Consider the following 20,608-nt stretch of genomic DNA (forward strand, 5'->3'; position numbering starts at 1 on the left):
TTTGTTCCATGATTCCAGTTATATAGTAATGGTATGGATTTATTTTTTCTTTTGTGTTTCTTATTAAGTTTTTTGGGATTATATATTCCCTTCTTGATGTACTTATCCTTGATGATGTTGGTGTTTCATAAGTTAATTGGTTTGGTATACTTGATGTACTTAATCTTTCTTTTACTATTTCTAAGTCTTCTTCCATGTCAATTTCTTTATAACTATATTCATTATTATCAATAACTGTAACTATTCTTTCAAATGGATTTTCTATTTTTATTTTATTAATTTTATTTTTTGCTGCTATTTTATGTTTTGTTGTTAAAACGTATAAGTTTTTACATCTAGCTGTAAATATCTTACTTCCAGGTGTTAATTCTATTCCTGACATTTTCCAGTATAATACTAATGATTTATCTATATTCCTATCGTTTATTGCTATTGAATAATTGGCACTTATTATGAATTTAAATTTTTGGTATATAAGATTTCCTTTTATTGCACTTATTATGCTTTTTTCTATAGGTTGGATTATTCTATCATCTGCTAAATATATTTCTATAGGGGTATCTATTCCTTCTCTAAAACATGCTTTTATTAATATTTCAGTTCCTCTTTTTAGTGTCCCTTTCGTTGTTAATTAGTTTCATTTGTTAGTTAGTCTGATCTAAAAGCTTTTTCATAAAATTCTCTTTGTAGTGGAATTAGTCTAATTATTTCTGATATGCATTCTAATACATATTCTATATATTCTATATCTTGGGTTCTTTGATAGTCTTCTATATTATTTTCTATTAGAATTTTTAGTAAATTTATATTTTCTGTAGTTTGTTGCCAGTATTGTAGATATGTATGATTCATTATATGCTATCAAAATATAGGTCTAGTTCATATAAATCTGTTTCTGGTATGATTAGTTCTGTCCAATTTTGGTCTATTATTTCTGTTATTTCAAAGGCTAATATTTTTTCATAGATTATTCTTCTTACATCATTATTAATGTCTTTTAGTATATAAAGTAAAAGTGTTTTATAGGTAATATCGTCGTCTATTAGATAAGTGTTCATCTTATCATATGATTTGCTAAAACAAATTCCTTTTAATCTCTATGTTTATTATCCTTATTCATCATATTATAATAAGTTATTTTAATCATCTTTTCCGGTCACTACCATGATTTTCTGCTTCAATCAGTTACCCTAACAGCGCTTCAACTTTTGTTTACTCCCCTAAATGGCCTCTCTGCCTACCGGTTTCAACCTTAGGATGCATAGTCTGGGCTTACCTACTCTTAGCATATTTTCATGGCAAACTTACTTAAGATGATTTTTATAACAGTACTATTATAGGATGGATAATTATAATCTACATGTATGAGATTATCAGGAATATACTAGTTTAGCTAGTCATGTTTATAGTGTTACATACCTGTTTTTGTAGATTCTTGGTGTCTTCTTGTTGATCTTTCATATTTTCTTGCTGATTCATAGCTTGCTTATCTTCCATAGCTTTCCTGTATTTTATCTTTAAGTATTTTATCTGTAAGTATTTCTTGTGAGAAGAGAAGAGAGAGGAGAGAGAAGCCCTTGGCCTGAAGATGTAGCCTGTCTTATTTCATAATCGAAAGACTTATTTATAATATTACAAAATGACTTTTACTATTCATGAACGACCTTTACTGTTCATGAATCTGACTCTTGACTCTTACTATTCATGAACGACCTTTACTGTTCATGAAAACTGACTCTTGACTCTTACTATTCATGAACGACCTTTACTGTTCATGAAAACTGACTCTTAACAAGAAAAGATTCTAATATATCTTTCATATTATTTTGTCTGCCATATTTCTTTGTCGTCTAGCTTGTCGTCTTCTTCTTCAGTAATCTTCTTCTTGTTTATTCCAGTTGTACGTCTGGAACAATATTATCTTCTCCTTTGCATTTTGAGCATATGTGATCTGGATATTTGTGACTGATTAACTTGCAATATCTTGTTAATAATTCTGGAGAAATAAAATTTGTCCTTATAGCTCTTGTGGTTGTAGATTGTTCTGGCTTCAAAAGACTTAAGACCCATTGTCTTAATTCTTCCATATCTGGTTCTCGTATTTCTCTGCAGTTTGAATATATCATTGTCTGTTCTCTTGAATAATAACTCCAAATAGCATTCTGGTTTAGGTAGTTGTTTGCTAGTTCATTTAGTATAGTGGATATTCCGATAATCCTTTTATTTGCATAAAAGTCTGGAATATTTATTTTTTCTATCTCTTCTTGTTCTTCTATTTTTTCCGGTAACTAGCATTTCCCTTGTAAGTCCGATCTTGATAACTTGTATGATGGGTTTTATTTCTTCATATAGTATCTCTGCTGTAGCTGAATAGAATCGTATATAGAATAGTGTTCCTTTGGTTATTCTTTTGTACTGCATAAATGCTCTGTATACTTCTGGTATGGTAGCTATTTCTTGTCCTGTCTGTGTATATACTGTATCTAGTAATCCGTAATTATAGCAAGTGGCTACTAGTTTTGCATTTGTATTTGGTAATGCTATTAGTTTATTATATCCTGTTAGATAATGAGTAATATAATCTTCATCTGGATTTTGGGTAGTTTGGGATCTTGGATTTTTGTTTAGGAAGTTTTGTATTTTATATATGTTGTCTATATATGTACGGGTTATATGGTTGTATGTCTTTTTGGCTTGGTTTAGGCTTTCTTTGTAGGTGTTTATCTGTGGTGGTAGGAATATTTCTTTCTGGGTATTTTGGATATTTTTCTGTATGAATGGTTTTGAAAATAGATTGTTCATATTTGTATTTGTATATCTAGGTTTGATTTCTTCCTTCTTCTTTGCAGATAAACTGCTAGCTGTGCTACTTCCTGCAACTGTATTTAACAAACTGTTATGAGTTTTTAGGTGTTTCTCAACGTCACCTTCTAGCTCTGGAATTTTAGAGACTTTCGATCGTCTTATCTCCGCATTTTTCAAGTCATGCTGCTGACCACTAGCTGTTTTCTTTAATATCTGTATCTCTTCTTCTATGCTTTCCACTTTTTTACAAAGTGTAGTCATAGCTAAGAGTAGATTTTCCATTGTATTATCTGGTTCAGTTTGGGTAGCTTTGTCTTGATAAGTAATCTGCAACAACATTCTTGTTAGTAGTGATTATTTCAATTGTAAATGTAAAATTTAATATATTTAATACCAGTCTGCGTATTTCTTTTGTTGTAACTGAATCTTGTACTTTTCTGGTTATCCACCATTTAACTTGGGTGTTATCTGTTCTTACAATAAATCTGTTATAAACTATATATGGTTCAAATGCTAATAAACATTTATATAATACAAATAATTCTTTTCTATTTATTTCCCATCTTTTTTGTGGTTCAGTATAAGATCCTGAATAATATCTGCAATGATGTTCTATTTTTTCTTTATCATATTTATATTTAAGAACTCCTCCATAACTATGATTACTCGAATCTGTTTCTACAATATAAGTAAATTTTTTATTTTCATCTGGGAAGTATAGTTTTGGTAGTTTTTTACACAATATTTTGATCTTTCTTATTTGTTCCTTATCTTTTTCATCAAATCCATATTCTACATCCTTTTTTAGTTTTTTCTGTAGAGGTTTTAGGTTTTCTGCTAATTTAGGTATATATTCTCTTACTTGGTTTACTAGTCCTAAAACTGATTGTAATTTCTTTTTTGTATCTATATTTTCATCAAGATTGATTATTTTTTGTACTATATGTGTTTGCATTTTTATTCCATTTTTATCTATTTGTATACCTAAAAATTCTATCTGATTCTTCATAATTTCTGCTTTGGTTTTGCTTAAGCTTATGCCAGAGTTTTCTAATAATCTTACATGTTCATCTTGTGTTCTTGAATATAGTAGTATATCATCTATATATACTATACAATTTTCTAGTTGGTTAAAATAATTGTCCATAAAATGTTGGTATCTTCCTGGTGCATTTTTATATCCAAATGGTAAAACATTCCATTCATAAAATCCTTGTGGTACTGTAAATGCTGTTAGTTTTTTAGATTCATCTTCTAGTTTTAGATGGTAAAATCCTGATTTACAGTCAAATTTACTGAAGTAATTATATCCTTGGATTTGTCTTATTTTTAATATCTTATTAGGTATTGGGTAATTATATGTTTTAGTTTTTGCATTTAAGTTTCGGTAATCTATAACCATTCTACTTTTTCCTCTTTTTTGTTCACTATGTTTATTTACTATAAATGCTGGACTTGTATGTTTACTATTACTTTCTTGTATGTAATTGTTATCTAATAATTCTTTTATATGCATTTTGAATTCTGCTAAGTCATCAAAGTTATATTTTAAAGGTTTTTGTGTTATTATGCTGTTTTCTTCTATTAATTCTATTTTTATTTTTGTTTTATGTTTATTCCAACCTTTTAGAGGGTTATCATTATATAATTTTTCTAATTCATTCTGGATTATTTTTACTTTGTCTATTGTAAATATAATAATTTCTAATTGAGTAGTTGTATTTTTACTTATATTTTCTAGTTTTTGTGTGATTTTTTCACTTCCTTTTATCCATTATGTATTTTTTCTTTGTTTATTATTTACTCTTTTTGCTCCTACTTTGTTTTTACATGGTGTGGTAAACCACCAGTGTGTCCTTGTTATTATATGTAGGTATAGTTTATCTAAAAATGGCATTCCTAGTAATATATCTTTTGTAGTGAATTCAAAGTTATATATTTCTTCTATAGTTAATATTTTATCCCATATTTGTATTTTTAAATTCTTGGCTCTGTAGTTAATCATACTACCTTCATTATTAAATCCTGTTACTACCATAGGTATTTTTAATTTTTCTCATTTATATGTTGGTAAACAATTATATTTACATATATTAGCTTCTGCTCCTGTATCTATCATTGGTGTATAGTATCTATTATAATATCCTTCTACTATGATTTTTGCGAGTATATATATTTTCATTCTTCTGTTCTTTTTATTATTATTTTCTTATCTTTGTATGTTATGGTTAATTGTTTATCTCCTAGATTGTATGGTTTTACTTTTTCTAACCATTTTATTCCTAATGTAATATTTTCGTTTTCGTTTTCTTGATATATTTTAAATTGTATTATCAAAGGTATTCCTCCAATAATTATTTCTTTTTCTGTTATTTCTTCATTTATTATTAATTCCTTGGGTAATTCAGGGCATAGTTGTTCAGTAGTTATTATTTCAGTTTCTGTTACTAATTCTCTTGTGATATAATTTTCTTCTTGACCTGTATTTATTAATATTTGATATTTTCTTTGTTCCATGATTCCAGTTATATAGTAATGGTATGGATTTATTTTTTCTTTTGTGTTTCTTATTAAGTTTTTTGGGATTATATATTCCCTTCTTGATGTACTTATCCTTGATGATGTTGGTGTTTCATAAGTTAATTGGTTTGGTATACTTGATGTACTTAATCTTTCTTTTACTATTTCTAAGTCTTCTTCCATGTCAATTTCTTTATAACTATATTCATTATTATCAATAACTGTAACTATTCTTTCAAATGGATTTTTTATTTTTATTTTATTAATTTTATCTTTTGCTGCTATTTTATGTTTTATTGTTAAAACGTATAAGTTTTTACATCTAGCTGTAAATATCTTACTTCCAGGTGTTAATTCTATTCCTGACATTTTCCAGTATAATACTAATGATTTATCTATATTCCTATCGTTTATTGCTATTGAATAATTGGCACTTATTATGAATTTAAATTTTTGGTATATAAGATTTCCTTTTATTGCACTTATTATGCTTTTTTCTATAGGTTGGATTATTCTATCATCTGCTAAATATATTTCTATAGGGGTATCTATTCCTTCTCTAAAACATGCTTTTATTAATATTTCAGTTCCTCCTAGGTGTACATATTTAATTGGGTTTTTTGCCTTTATATCTTGTATTTCTTTATTTATTATTCTTTTGTTTATTATTGGTATTTTGGCTTTTCCTTTTGTATATTTACAGTCAATTATATGTTCTTTTTGGCTAACTACGTAGTATTCTTCTCTTTGTCTTTTGAACCAATTTTTTATTGTAGGTACTTCAAATATTTTTTCGACACTGAGGTCTAATTCTTTTCCTTTTATTTGTTCAAATATACTATTATCAAATATAATCTTTTGTTCTGAGGATTCTTCATCTTTATATTCTTCTCGTGTTATTATTTTTATTTCTTTTTCAGTCATTAGGTTTCATCATCTTCTTTAGTTATTTCATCTCCTATTTCATCTTCTATATCTGATATTTCATATACACTATCTTCACTATCTAGTTCATAGTCTATATATTCCATTTGCATATATTCTTCATCATCAATTATGATTTCAGTTATTTGTTTTTTCTTTAAGTTTTTAGGTGCTTTACAGTCTTTAGCTATATGTCCTAATTTTCCACAGTTATAACAAGTACATTCTGTTAATTTCTTTTTTGGTCTAAATGGTCTTTTATTCTGATAATTTTTTACATAATATCTTTTTCTTGGTTTTTTATTTTTATATTTTGACTTATATTTATTATATTTCTTTGTTTTCCATTTTTTATTATAATATTTATATGTACATCCAAATTGTGGTGCTGTTTTATTTTTACAACATCTTAAGTTTTTTATTAATATTTTTCCATTTTTGTTTCTTCTTTATATTTTTCACATAATTGTACAAACCATTGTTGTAGAAATTTTATTCTAGCTCCTAAAGTATCTGCTAATCCTGCTTCATTCCATTCTTTTATTATTTTAGAATTAAAAGGTTCTGGTAGTTTTGTGAAATATAATTTTCTTATTTCTTTGCTTTCTTCTGCATTATATGTTCCTTTATAATAATATTCTCTGAATGCACAAGTATATTCGTCTATATAACACATATTACATATTGCTAATTTTGTTATTAGATTTCTATTTATTTGTTTTTCCTTATTTTGTTCTTCAATTTCTGTAGTCATGCTACTAAATTCGTTTCTTATGGCTATTTCATATTTGTATAATATTTCTATATTTGTTGTTGCTATTTCACCATTAAATTTTTTATTGCTTCTTAAGGTATCTACACTTTCTCTAGTTAAATTTTGTAACCATAATTTTACCGTTCCTATGAGTGTTCTTTCTATATATTCTGGTGTTTCTGTCATTCCTATTTTATTATCTACCAATTATTTAGATACATATCCTATCCATAGTTGGATTGTTTTATTTATATCTGCTACGCAATCTAAATCTAAAAAGTTATATTGTTCTGATATTGGTTTTGGTGTCTATTTTTTTATTTAATCTACTATCCCATAGTGTATTATATCTATCATGTTGTTCATAATTAGCTGTATAATAATTTGGGTATAATCCTTTTGGATTTTTTACACCTGATGTACTAGGTTTTTCATCTATATTTACATCTCCTGTATTTACTTTTACATTTTTTGTTTTTTCTATACTTTCTAAAAGTTCTGTATATGTTTCACTTATTTCGCTTGATTCTGACTCTTGGTCATCTATATTATTATCTATTTCTTCAATTCTGAGAGTTTCTTCTGTTTGTAATATTTGTTTAAATTTATTTATTTCATCTGTTAATTCTATTTCTTTATTCTTTTCTCTTTGCTTGTTTTCATATAGTGCTTTTAACATATTTAATTCTTTTTCTAATGCTATAATCTTTGTATTTTTGGTTTCTTCCAATTGTTGTATTTCTTTGCTTGCTTGTTTTTTTAATAATTTTAATTTCTTTTTTCTTATCAATTTCCTCATTTTCTCTACTTATTCTTGTCATAGCTGTTAAGCTATCTTCTAATCTTGATGTTTCTTTTTCTATCATTAAGTATAATTGGTCTCCTATTTTTTTTATATCTTCTGCCTAAGTTTGAAAATATTATTTTTATTTTTAATCCGTCTTGATTTTCATAGGTTTTTTCATCTATTGCAAATTCTTCTTTGTTCATTTTTTAATCTATAGCTCTGATACGAATCCGATATCTCCAAAGTTAACTCTCGGTCAAAATTATGAACATTCCAAACTTTTAAATTTCCAACTTTCGCCAATTAGAGCCGAAACCTTCTAGAAATATACAAATGCAATCCGGGCATACACCCGAGTCCAAAATCACCATTCAGACCTAACAGACCCATCAAAACTCCAATCCGGGATCAAATACTCAAAAGTCAAACTTGGTCAACTCTTCCAACTTAAAGCTTCTTAGTTGAGAATCATTCTTCCAAATCAAATTTCGAATAACCTGAAAATCAAGACCGACGATTCACACAAGTCATAATACATCATACGATGCTGCTTAATACCTTAAATAGCTGAACGAAATACAAATGCTCAAAACGACCGGTCGGGTCGTTACAACGGTCCAGTGTGCGACTGCAGAATTAATTCGCGGACAGCAGAATTGGTCGCATACTTGATCAGGCCAACTTAGATTTTTGAAGACTATTTCACGGTCCAGTTCGCAGACCACACAACTTTTCTGCGACGCATTCTGCGATCACAGATTTGGTTCAAAGGAACATTTTTGAGAATTTTTTAACCCGACTCTATTTTAATAAAAGGCACCATGGGTCATTTGGAAGGCATAAGCAGGCATTTTTATAGTGAGGGGAGTAACTTTGAGAGAGAGGGAGGGAGAAGCTCCAACATTTCAACTCTTCAAATTGTTGCTCAAATCTTAGGGATTCAAGAAGGAAAACTCTCAAGTCTTCTACTAAAGAGGTAAAACCTTACCCCTAGATCAGATGTAATGTCCTATCATGCATTTATGAGCAAGATTTTATTATTTTGGGATTTATGGGATGGTGATCGAAATCCTAAGCCCTCTATTTCGATTTTGGGGTGTGTGAGAGGAATGTGAGGTGTGGTTCTTGATTTGGGGGTGTGTCGTTGGGTATGCATGTATCAATGAAGGTGATATGGGGGTGGTTGAACTATCAGGGGTAGGTTGTTATTTGAAATTGGTTGTGGGATGAAGAAACTCCATTATAGGACCTTGTAGTCGAATTTGCACCCTTAGTGTTTGATGAAATGCCAATATTGGCTAAGTCTATGAACGCCTCTTTAATGATTGTCCAATTTGGATATGTTTCTATAGATTGAAGTTGCTAAGAGTATGGGAATATTGTAGTAATTCTAAGGAAAGCTCAATCGAGGTATGTTGGCTAAACCCCCTTCCGTAGAATCGGATTCCACGAATTCCTCGTAACTTCAACTATGGTTTGATCAAGTTCCTATTCCTATTGTTCCAAATCACTTCTATGGTTAATTTATCCAAATGCTTGTGATTTTAGTATAAGAATTTAAACGTCTCTTTAAGAGACTTTTATGGCCCACATATTATGGTAGTTAGTTTAATTAACTTGTCTCCCAAGTAATTACCTTATCAGATAATATTTTATGGTTATGCATATCTAAAAGTTTCCTTGATGGAAGGAAACTATTAATTATGAGTCCCTAGGGCAACCTTATTTTATGGACCTAAGGCTAAAGTATTTTTCAAAAAGTCCCTAGCCTACCTATCAATACGCGTGGGACTCCATCAGTATGGCATCCTACGATAGGACTCTAGAAGGCTCCTAGGTTTTCTGTCAATATTTTTCCAAAGCAACTCTGCAACACTTGAACAACCATGGCTGAAGGTACGTTCCTTGTGTAATTTTCGCTGTGATGGCTCTGTGTACGTGTTTAAATTCTACATCGTGGTATCAGAGCCTAACTTTAGTCGGTTGTTCAGTGTTTTTGAAATGACTCGAACCGAGGAGCGCGACCCGCACTCAATCGAGTGAACCCGACTGAGCAAGCCTGTTATATTTTATTTTACCCAGATTCATCCGTGAATAAAGAGGAGATGTACTCCGTTAATTAAATACTGAAGAGATTTTATTGACCTCTTCCATTTCATTTCTATTAACAACATCATTCAATATTTCCAAAATAGTACGAGTTTATAGATTTTATGAAAAATATGTTGTCAAATACCAACAGTTCTAATCCAATTCCCAAATTCAAATACCACCCACAACCTGTCTACGGAGTCTCTAAGTACAACTAAAGAGTAATAGGGGAATGCCGGCAATAAGGCCCCGGCTATACCTCAACCACAAAGTACATGAGAAACAAAAGATACATGACCCCAAAATGAAGTGGGGCTCACCAAATCGGCTGAAAGGAGTGTATTGCTATTACTGATCAATGCCACCTGCTGTAGAACTACCTGCATCCATTAAAGATGCAGCGCCCCCGGCAAAAGGGACGTTAATACTGTCGAATAGCATTAGTAGCTAGAAATCTTCTTGCAAAATAGAATATGCCCATATGATCTATACGTGGAACACATAATATAATGTAATTGAAACAACCTGTACAAACAAGGACAACGAAAGGGGCACATATTGTCTGCATTAATAATGGGTCTCATTAGACCGTCCTTAGTGTTCACATATCATATTATACACTTATGCATTTCATAAACTGTCCACCGTGTTTATTCCTACCGTACATCCATACCTCTTATACACAATGCACCTATGCGTTTCATAGACCGTCCACAGGATTTCGTATCACAATGGATTTCATAACACAATGTACATATGCGTTTCATAGACCGTCCACAGGATTTCGTATCACAATAGATTTCATAACACAATGTACCTATGCATTTCATAGACCGTCCAGAGAATTTCATAACACAATATACCTATGCGTTTCATAGACCGTCCATAGGGTTTCATAACACAATATACCTATGTGTTTCATAGACCGTCCATAGGGTTTCATATCACAATATACCTATGCGTTTCATAGACCGTCCATAGGGTTTCATAACACAATGTACCTATGCGTTTCATAAACCGTCCATAGGTATATATTTTGTTTAAGGTATAGCCGGAGTCTTGTTGCCGGCATTATCATTGTACTCTTTTTTATCTATAGAGGCTCCGTAGACATAGTGTGGGTTGTGTATTGGTCCTGGGAAAGTCAAAATATGTTATGTTGTGGCTGTATTATTTGTCCATTTGAGACTTTAAAAATGATGAAACTATTGGTAATGAATTGGTATTGTAGACATGAATACCATTTTGTCTAATTAATAAAAATATGTATTATCTCCATTCGTGGATGAGTTTGGGTAGAATGAAATTTAGCAGGCTTGCTCGGTCGGGTTCACTCGGTAAAGCGCCGGTCACGCTCCTCGGTTTTGGGGCGTGAAACAAAATTTCCCATGCTGATTATACGACTAGAATGATGTCCATGAAATGAATCTGCGATCGGACATTTGACCGCGAAATGGTCCTCAAAATCTATCTTCTCCTGGTTCAATCTGCGATGGTTCTGCAAATTTTTTACCAAATCCACAATGCATTGCACAGCCCAAAAGTCTGTACCGCGACGAGCTTGCTCGCCGCGAAAAGTTTCTACAACCTTTCAAAAATATTAGCCTACCTCGGCACCACAAAACCTTAAATCCTTGGCGAACTTTTACGGAGTCTTACAATTAACTTAATTAAGACTAACTCATTCACTCTCTAGAATAAACTGGCACTCTAGTGTTGCCACGTAAATTTCAATAAGTACTACATAAACCATGAGTGGGAAACAAATCAAGAAGATCAAAATAAAAATGTGTGTCAAGGTCTAAAAATGACTAACATTAAGTAGTATTATCACAAATTATCACGGCCCAAAATTTAACTGAAGGTCATGATGACGCCTAACCTGGTTGCAAGGCAAACTAACACTCAATAACAACAACAACAATAAAAATCAATTATGAAGTCTTTAACGAATTTATGATATAAATAACAATGCAGAGTACGTCTTAAACCAACATCATATATAAAAATGTCTAAGATGGGATCTAAACACGACCACAACTGTCTAACAAACTAAAAACATGATGTCACATTATCACGAGTATTTAATAAGTGTAAATAGTATAATTGAAAAACACTATTCTATCCAAAAAGGGAATAGATATATAGAAATGAATAAGTAGGAAGGAAAACTTCATGTGCTGCAGATCGGATCAGGTAAAGCAGCTCACCACAAAGTCTCCAAATAGAACACCTACTCCACTGGATGAATACCACTAATACATGCCTCAAAACTTGCACACAAATATGTATAAGTGTAGTATAAGCACAAAACTACGATACTCAGTAAATATCAAGTCTAGTCTCGAAGAAGTAATGGCGAGGGATCGATATTGACACTTACTAATAATATAATAATCAAATAAAGCATGAATCGAATACGAAATAAGGCATGGTATTACTAAATAAGATACGAAAGCTAGATGTACAGTTCATATGAAATTTAGGCATGCTTTACATATATCGGAGATCAAATCATGTGTCAAATATCTTAATCCTCGCACAAAGACATGATATAAATCAATCAACATTTATAGCAAAGCCACTGCATGAGTATAAGATATGTAAATATACATGCTCAGGATCCCTTCTCAAATCTCACAGCACAGATCCATGTGTCTGACACAGGCCATTTGTCCAAACTAAGCACAAAATTCGAGTTCCTATGCTCACAGGGACTAAAGTAACAGGGTAATCACCTGATTCTGAAGGGACGGATTCATATCCAAGTGTTAATTATTTTACAACCAATGATTAATAATCAATACTCAATATCCGTTCATAGTGTTCGGGATTGTGTGCATCATTAACGGTGTTATCTGCCATTTTTTGCGATTTTTTCTTAGACAAAATAGTCAAAGCACGTTAGTAAAAGAGGCAAGGATCAATTTAATTGCACGGCAGTCTAGACCCCATGGTGGGCGCCAAACTATTTGCCCGTAAAATGATACAGTTGAATTTATTCGTGATTTTTAGACAAGTAAACTAATTTAATCCCAAAATAATATAATAATAGAAGAAATACACAATACTTAGCCTTATGATGTAGATGAAATAGCAAAGATGATGATTGCGTGAATACGGTTCCCGAACATAGTAATGATGAGATCTAAAAGTAAGAAAGTAAAATTGCATAAACCTTCGTATAGAATATAGTATATGTTCTAGCTAGAAAATTTGTGTCCTTTACAATGGTAACTCATCTCACTATTTATAGCTATGCCTAGGAAAAAAGGTCCTAGAACCATACCCAATGCCAATTATGAGGGTCATTGATGAAGATGTAACGTTGAAAATAAATATCAAATTCTCTATAAGGGACCATCGCTCTTAATGCTGTAGAATATTCCTTTGTAAATGCTACCGGGCGCAGAGTATTTAATACACTTTTATGAATGTTATCCGTTCCGATGACAAGCGTGGTGGCCGCGTTCGGTCCTGAACCATCTCATCTTGGATTCCACGTGTCCTCATTTTAATCAGTCACGTGTCATATCATATTTTACCTTATACAATAAGAACAATTTCAAACAGTAGTAAAACAAATAGAATTTAATCACGATATTTTCTATACATCACATGAATAGTTTCAATTTCCTCCAAAACAGAAACCTTTTATCAAATAATTCAATTTTAGTCCAAAACTAAGTTGAAATAGAGGTTAGAAATTAAATACAATAATGAGGACTTCAACTCACGTATTAAAATCTTAACAACATATTCAAAGATGATTTCATGAACAAATATAATACCAGATTAAGATAATTACTACTTAAAGTAGTACTACTGTTTTACGTATAAATATTTCCAGAAAAGTCTTGAACCATATAAGCATCTTCAAAATTCTCCAGTTGGCATTTAGTATTGCTAGAAGATCCAATATTTCCTATTAACTGATGAATAGCAAGGAGAATATCTTGGAACCATAAACTTATATGTCTATAGTCAATACAAACTAACGAAAGCTATTACCAAAAATAGATTGTGTAAAGTTAGTCTTGAACCACATCAAATACTTTATACGATTCGAGATCTAACATTGACAAGGATTCGTTACTATCTATTCGGCCAAAAGCTTCATGGAATTCAAACAAACACATTCAAATTGGCTATGACACGGTACACGACAGAATCAATTCATAGGCCTAATAAGAAATTAACATAAAAGATCTAACAGTGCCGCCGAAACTACTTTGTTAATGTGTTTATCAATTCCTATCAATTATACAGTACTAGATTACCGCTCAAATAAAATATGAGTGTAACACCCGGAAAATTTTGAAGAACTTAAATGTAAAGTTCGGTAAAATTTGCAAAGAAAATAATATTTCATGGTGCCGGACTAGGCTTACGTGTTTGACGATTATAGAAATTCTTCGTGGCGAGCTTGCAAACCGTGGCTCGGACCTTTTGGGTTGAACAATGTACGGGAAAGTAAAGAAAAAAATTTGACAGAAAAGTGCATTTCTGGGGTCCATTATGTGACCGCAGAATGACTCTGCGGACCGCATAATGGCCGCAGAGTGAGGCAGTTAATTGGGTCAGTTGGAAGCAATTATGCGGTCGACTATGCGACCGTTATGCGGACCGCATAGTGACCGTAGACTCAGGCAGATTTTTGGTCATTTTGGACACCAATTATGCGACTGATATGCGGTCCGCATAACCATTATGCGGTCGCATATGCGACCGCAGAACCTGTTCCGGAGCTTCATTGGTATGTTGTGTTATGAAAAGTACAAAAGATACATGACCCCGGGATGAAGTGGGGCTCACCAAGTCAGCTGGAAAGAAGGTGTATTGCTATCACTGATCAATATCTCATGCTGTGGAACCACCTGCATCCATTTAAAGATGCAGCGTCCCCGGCAAATGAGATGTTAGTACCGTCGAATAGCACTAGTATGTATAACTAAAAACCCTCTCATTAAAATGACAAATAATACAACAAGATTATCATAATATCAATGAAAGTTTTAATCAACATCAAACCTCAATTTAGGATCAAGATAGTGTTCAAATTAATTTCCATATCTCACATTGAGAGATTTTTATTATCGATATACCATTGTTCACAATACCAATACCACCGTAATCTCAGCACGGAGTCCGATCACAACCCGATCAGCTAGGCTATCTCATTAGAGACATCTACCACAATTTCTCTCAATGTCAATACCACCGTCTTTTACACGGAGTTCGATCACGACCCGATCGACTAGGCTATCCATTAAGGACATCAACCATAATTACCATTTCAATTATAATTTCCAGCACCATCACCACCATGTGTGCAGCATGGTGTCCGATCACGACCTGACCGGCTAGGCTGTATTATTCGAGACATTAACTTTTTTTATATCAATCATCGCATTTGATATTACTTTCACATCTTTTTATTTCATTGGCAATAATGGCTATAATTATAAGATCATTCTTAGCACGTTGGCCAAGAATACAATTCAAATCAAGGTCTGTAGTACACATGTGAGCAATTTAGAGTCTAAGGCATATAGAGATATTTCACAAAATTTGGCATAATAGCCTTCGTTTGAACTTGACTTGAAGTCAAAATATTATTAATGCACAGCCCATATTTTAACACATCCTCAATTGATAACAAAATATGAATAAAGCATTTGAGATACTTGTCGAATATATATCTTTCAACCCAATCTTACTCGGAATAGCCAATTCTAAGAGAAGAGTTTAGCCAACATACCGCAATTGAGCTTCCTTAAACTCTAAAATATTTTGGAATTCTTAGCAACTTAAATCTATTGTAGAAATATAACAATTTGAATCAAAATTAGGAAGATTATTATAGTTCTAGCTCATTTGAGCATTTTATCAAACACTAGGTGTGCATTAAGGTTTCAAAGTCCTTTTATGGAGGATTCCATCATCCGACAACCCAATATTTACCATTTTTAGCTCAATAATCTTCCTACACCCTTTGATAACACATGCATGTAAAATAAACAACTCTCATGCCCCAAATATTATCTTAATAATTACCCACTTCTAGACAAAATTTAAAATTGAGGGTTAGGGTGTAGAATCTTACCTATAGGATGAAGACCTAGTGAGTTTCCCTTCTTAATCTTCCAAAACATGAGCAAGAATTGAAGAAAAATTATTGAAGAACACCTTCTCACTCTAGGGCACTCTCTCTCACTCTAAAATATCAGATTATAGCTAAAAAAATAGCCCAAAAAGTGTATTTAACGAAATAGGGACGGGTTTTAAAAATTCAAAAATGGAGCTCCGGAACAAGGTTTGCGATCGCATAATCATTATGCGGACCGTATATCGGTCGCATAATTTCTGACCAAAACGACCAAAAATCTGCCTGTGTTTGCGGTCATTATGTGGTCTGCATAACTGTTATGCGGTCGCATAATGAACCGCAGAACAGTTATGCGGTCGCATAGTTAACCGCATAATTGCATCCAAGCTGACCCTCTTCTGCCTCACTTCTGCGGCCATTATGCGACCCGCAGAGTGATTATGCGATCGAATAATGGACCGCATAAATGCGCTCTTCCGCCAAAAATTTTTCTTTACTTTTCGGTGCATTGTTCAACACAAAAAGTCCGAGTCGCGGCGAGCTTGCGAGGATTATTTTCTTTTATACAATCCTCAAACACGTAAGCCCAATTTGGAAACACGAAACATTATTTTCTTTTGCAAAATTTTTACGGGGCCTTACATTTTCCCCCACTTAGGATCATTCGTCCTCAAATTAGGGTCAAAATCTGTTATTAGCATCTTATGCAACACAGTTTTCATACCACACACCACCAGCCCCAAATTTGACTAACTCCCTATATTTCCAAAACTTTCGCCAGAGTTTCCCTTGTAACTAGGCCTATCCACCTGCCAGAGAGTCCCAAAAACACATCCTAACAAAAATACATAATCTAACGACATAACATAATACAAAACAATACCAACTGTGGCCTCATAAGCAATATGTTTCACGAAAGAAACACCCTTAACACCAATTGTACAAATAATACATAATTCATAGAAAGCAACTCTTAGAATTTTCATAGACTACAAACTTATAAATACATGGCTATTCAAACAAATAAGGATACTTTTTCTTAATTTCCTCCTCGGCGTCCCAAGTAGCCTCTTCAACCTGTTGGTTTCGCCATAGCACATTCACTGCTACAATTTCCTTGTTTCTCAATTTTTGGACTTGCCGATCAATAATAGAAACAGGAATCTCTTCGTAAGTCAATTTCTCATTTACCTCAATAGTCTCAACCGGAACAATGAGTGTCGGATCTCCAACTACTTTCTTTAACATAGACACATGAAACACCGGGTGTACTAATGACATCTCAGGTGGTAGCTCAACCTTGTACTCCACCTCACCGATCCTCTGAATGATTTTGTACGGTCCGACATACCTCGGACTCAATTTCCCTTTCTTACCAAATCGCATTACACCTTTCATGGGTGAAACTTTCAAGAATACCCAATCATCTTCTTTGAACTCCAAATCCTATGACGAACATCCGAATAGGATTTCTGATGACTCTGAGCAGTCTTCAACCGCTCCTTAATGATTTTAACTTTTTTCATATCCTGATGCACGGAGTAACTTGAGACAACAATTAATAACTAGTATTAATCGCCTTCTAAGAATACCACAAAGAAATCAAAGATATCACAATAGATAAGTAATCTTACTACCTTGAACTATGAACTAGTAAAGGTTGAAAGATAAATATCAAAGCACAAGTAACAAAGGTTCAAAAGAACTCTCAAAGTATGATATACTTAATCAATAATGAAATGTCTCAATGAATGAGAAGAACTCCTTATTTATAGGAGTACCAAGGCGTAACAAGTCATTACAATTAGGTAGGGGGCTGCTAAGGGGTAACAAAGTCATCAAAATTAGGTAGGGTGGTTGCTAAGAAATAAGAAAAGTCACAAAATTAGGTAGGGCGGCCAAATCCCTTTGGGGCAGATTTGGGCCTTAAAACTACTAGTTTGGGTCATTAGTTTGGACTCCAATTGGGCTCCATTTCAAACACCCCCATTTGGACCTCTTTTAAGCTCATTTTGGGCTATTCTAGGTGCCCTTTTGCTAGATTTCAAGGGCCAAGTTCGGGACTCAATCTTCCTCCTCTTGGACTTCAATTTGGGCCACCAAATAATTGTAAAACTTGTATAATTTATCTCCATTGGTCTTGAGCTCGTCCTCCATAATTAAAAGCTTCTTTATTTGCACTTGAAGTCTAATGGCTTTATTTTGTAACTCTTTAGCTTGACATATTGTTAAAGGCCATCTTTGAGATTCCAAAGCTTCATCCTTGTCCTTGAATAGAGTTGAGCTTCCTAGGATGCTATCAGGCAGGGATTCTCTACAATGACACTGTTGTAGACCAATTGAAAGGGATGTAGTAAAGTTTGGTAGTGCCTTTGTTTTGGGTAAAAAATATCACGGGTTCAAATCCTGTCATCCCTACCTATTCTTCTCCTCTGGGCAGTAACGAGGGATCCATTGAGATCGATTCAAATCGGACATACATATTTTCATTTTATTAGACTATATGCATGCAAGATTTATTGGGGGTACAAAAAGAATCTTTTTTCTTTACAATCGTATCTACTGTGATAAGAAAGCGCTCTTAGTTCAGTTTGGGAGAACGTGGGTCTCCAAAACCCGATGTCGTAGGTTCAAATCCTATAGAGCGTGATTTGTTTCTTCTTAGATCGAATTAGAATGAAATAGATTCATTCAGTAACTTTCACAACAATATGAATTTGACCTCCTGTGCATGTGAATTAAAGAAAGGAGGTGGTCAATAAAAATAAGAGATGTTAATTAATCAAAGATCTAACTGATCACAACGCCTGTATTGTAAATATGCAGTTAGGAATAATCCAGCCTAAGTATAGGTATTAGACCTAACACGGTTCCAAATAGAAAAACTTCAATTATTTTTCTTTGTTGGGAAGGAGAAAAAAAAGAGGTAATATCTATACCTAAATATTAATCCGAATTGACATGAATCTCAATGACAATGACCAAGAATTGACAATTGGTAACGTAAGTAAATATATAATACATGTAATCCCACAGAAAGATTCTTTTTATGAATTGTTCATTTTAAATATTCAGTTTAAATAAGTCGATTCTTGCTCAGACCAATAAATAGAGCTGAGGTTCTAGTTAAAGCCACTAATAGAAAAGCGAAGCATGAAAGGGCTAAATTAAATAAAAGATGTTCTTTTTATAATATGTTTAGAAAGCACTTACCTAAGTTTCCATTTTTTCAAAATAGGAGGATAGGCAAAAATCTCAATTTCAATTGAACGAAGAAGTTGAATGAAACGTTTTCGATTCATCTATCATTATAGGCAGACAACACTAACAAAGATAAAGTGACAGACATATAAAAGAAATTGATTCATCATCTGTAACATCTATCCATCCCGCAATTTCAATCAACCAATTCATTGAGTAACCCTTGGGTAAACTATTAAACTAATAAGAGTTGTATCATCTAACTTCATTCAAAAATGAAACTTGAATTTTTATAGAATCAAATTCTAAAATCATTTCTATTTTGATCATTTCTTAGATTCTGTTGAATTGTATCGAATCCATTTTCGATTTTAAAGCGAACATTTACCTTATCAAACTAGAAAACCTTTCCTTTTTACTTTTAATTTAAGTTTAACTTATTAGATTCAGTAATATATTAATTCACATAATATCTTGAATGATTGAGAAGAAGAAAAAGTTATCACACAATCACTTGAAATTTATTTTTTTTGGTCCAACTACTAGTAATTTCTATTAGGTTCTACATTTTTTCTGTCCATACTACCCCATCCTTGTATCTAGATCAAGAAAGAACCTTTGGATCGAGATCCACAACTTTGGATTCCAATTATTCTTTTTTTATTTTCTCTTTCGTCGAATATGATCTACTAATCTTATTTGTTACTCAACCATTAACTTCTTAAAAAAAAGGATTCCAACAACAAAATCGCTTCATCAACTACGAAAGAAAAATTTCTATATCTCGCATCTATGGAATATGAGAATCTCTTTCATTGAATTGAAAGAATTTTCTATTGAATGGAAGATGGTTTTACATTAACAAGTAATGGAAAAAAGAAATTATTTAGTACTTACTTTTGATACTAATTCAAATTGCCTTGTTGTGTTAGAAGAAGGATAGCTATACTGATTCGGTATACTCTCAAGACGCCGTCAGTACAATATTGACGATCTCACAAAGATGCAATTTCAGTGAATTGTCATTACTGATCTCATCTTTTACGGAATCGATCCTCTTTGATTGTACAAGAATATGTGGAACTTAGCATGTCTGGAAGCATACGAGAATGTTCGTTTGCTGATATTATTACCAATATTCGATACTGGGTCATTCATAGCATTACTATACCTTCTCTATTCATTGTGGGTTGGTTATTTGTCAGCACCGGTTTAACTTACGGTGTGTTTGGAAGCCCTCTGCCAAATGAGTATTTTACAGAGAGCCGGCAAGGAATTCCATTAATAACTGGCTGTTTTGATCCTTTGGAACAACTCGATGAATTTAGTAGATCGTTTTAGGAGCCCCTAATGACTATAGATCGAACCTATCCAATTTTTACAGTACGATGGTTGGATGTTCACGACCTATCTGTAC

At 32.5% G+C, this 20,608-nt stretch overlaps 1 non-coding gene and 1 pseudogene across 1 annotated transcript; one reads left to right on the forward strand and one right to left on the reverse strand.

Annotated features, from left to right (window-relative positions):
- Positions 1–1,801: 1,801 nt before the first annotated feature.
- On the reverse strand, positions 1,802–3,311 carry LOC138894952 (uncharacterized; annotated as a pseudogene).
- Positions 3,312–18,565: 15,254 nt separating this feature from the next.
- TRNAW-CCA (transfer RNA tryptophan (anticodon CCA)) lies at positions 18,566–18,639 on the forward strand. The gene has a single exon. It is a non-coding gene; the product is annotated as a tRNA-Trp (tRNA).
- The last annotated feature ends 1,969 nt before the right edge of the window (positions 18,640–20,608 follow it).

This window comes from Nicotiana tomentosiformis, chromosome 6 (genome assembly GCF_000390325.3).
Source record: "Nicotiana tomentosiformis chromosome 6, ASM39032v3, whole genome shotgun sequence".
Classification (NCBI taxonomy): Eukaryota; Viridiplantae; Streptophyta; class Magnoliopsida; order Solanales; family Solanaceae; genus Nicotiana; species Nicotiana tomentosiformis.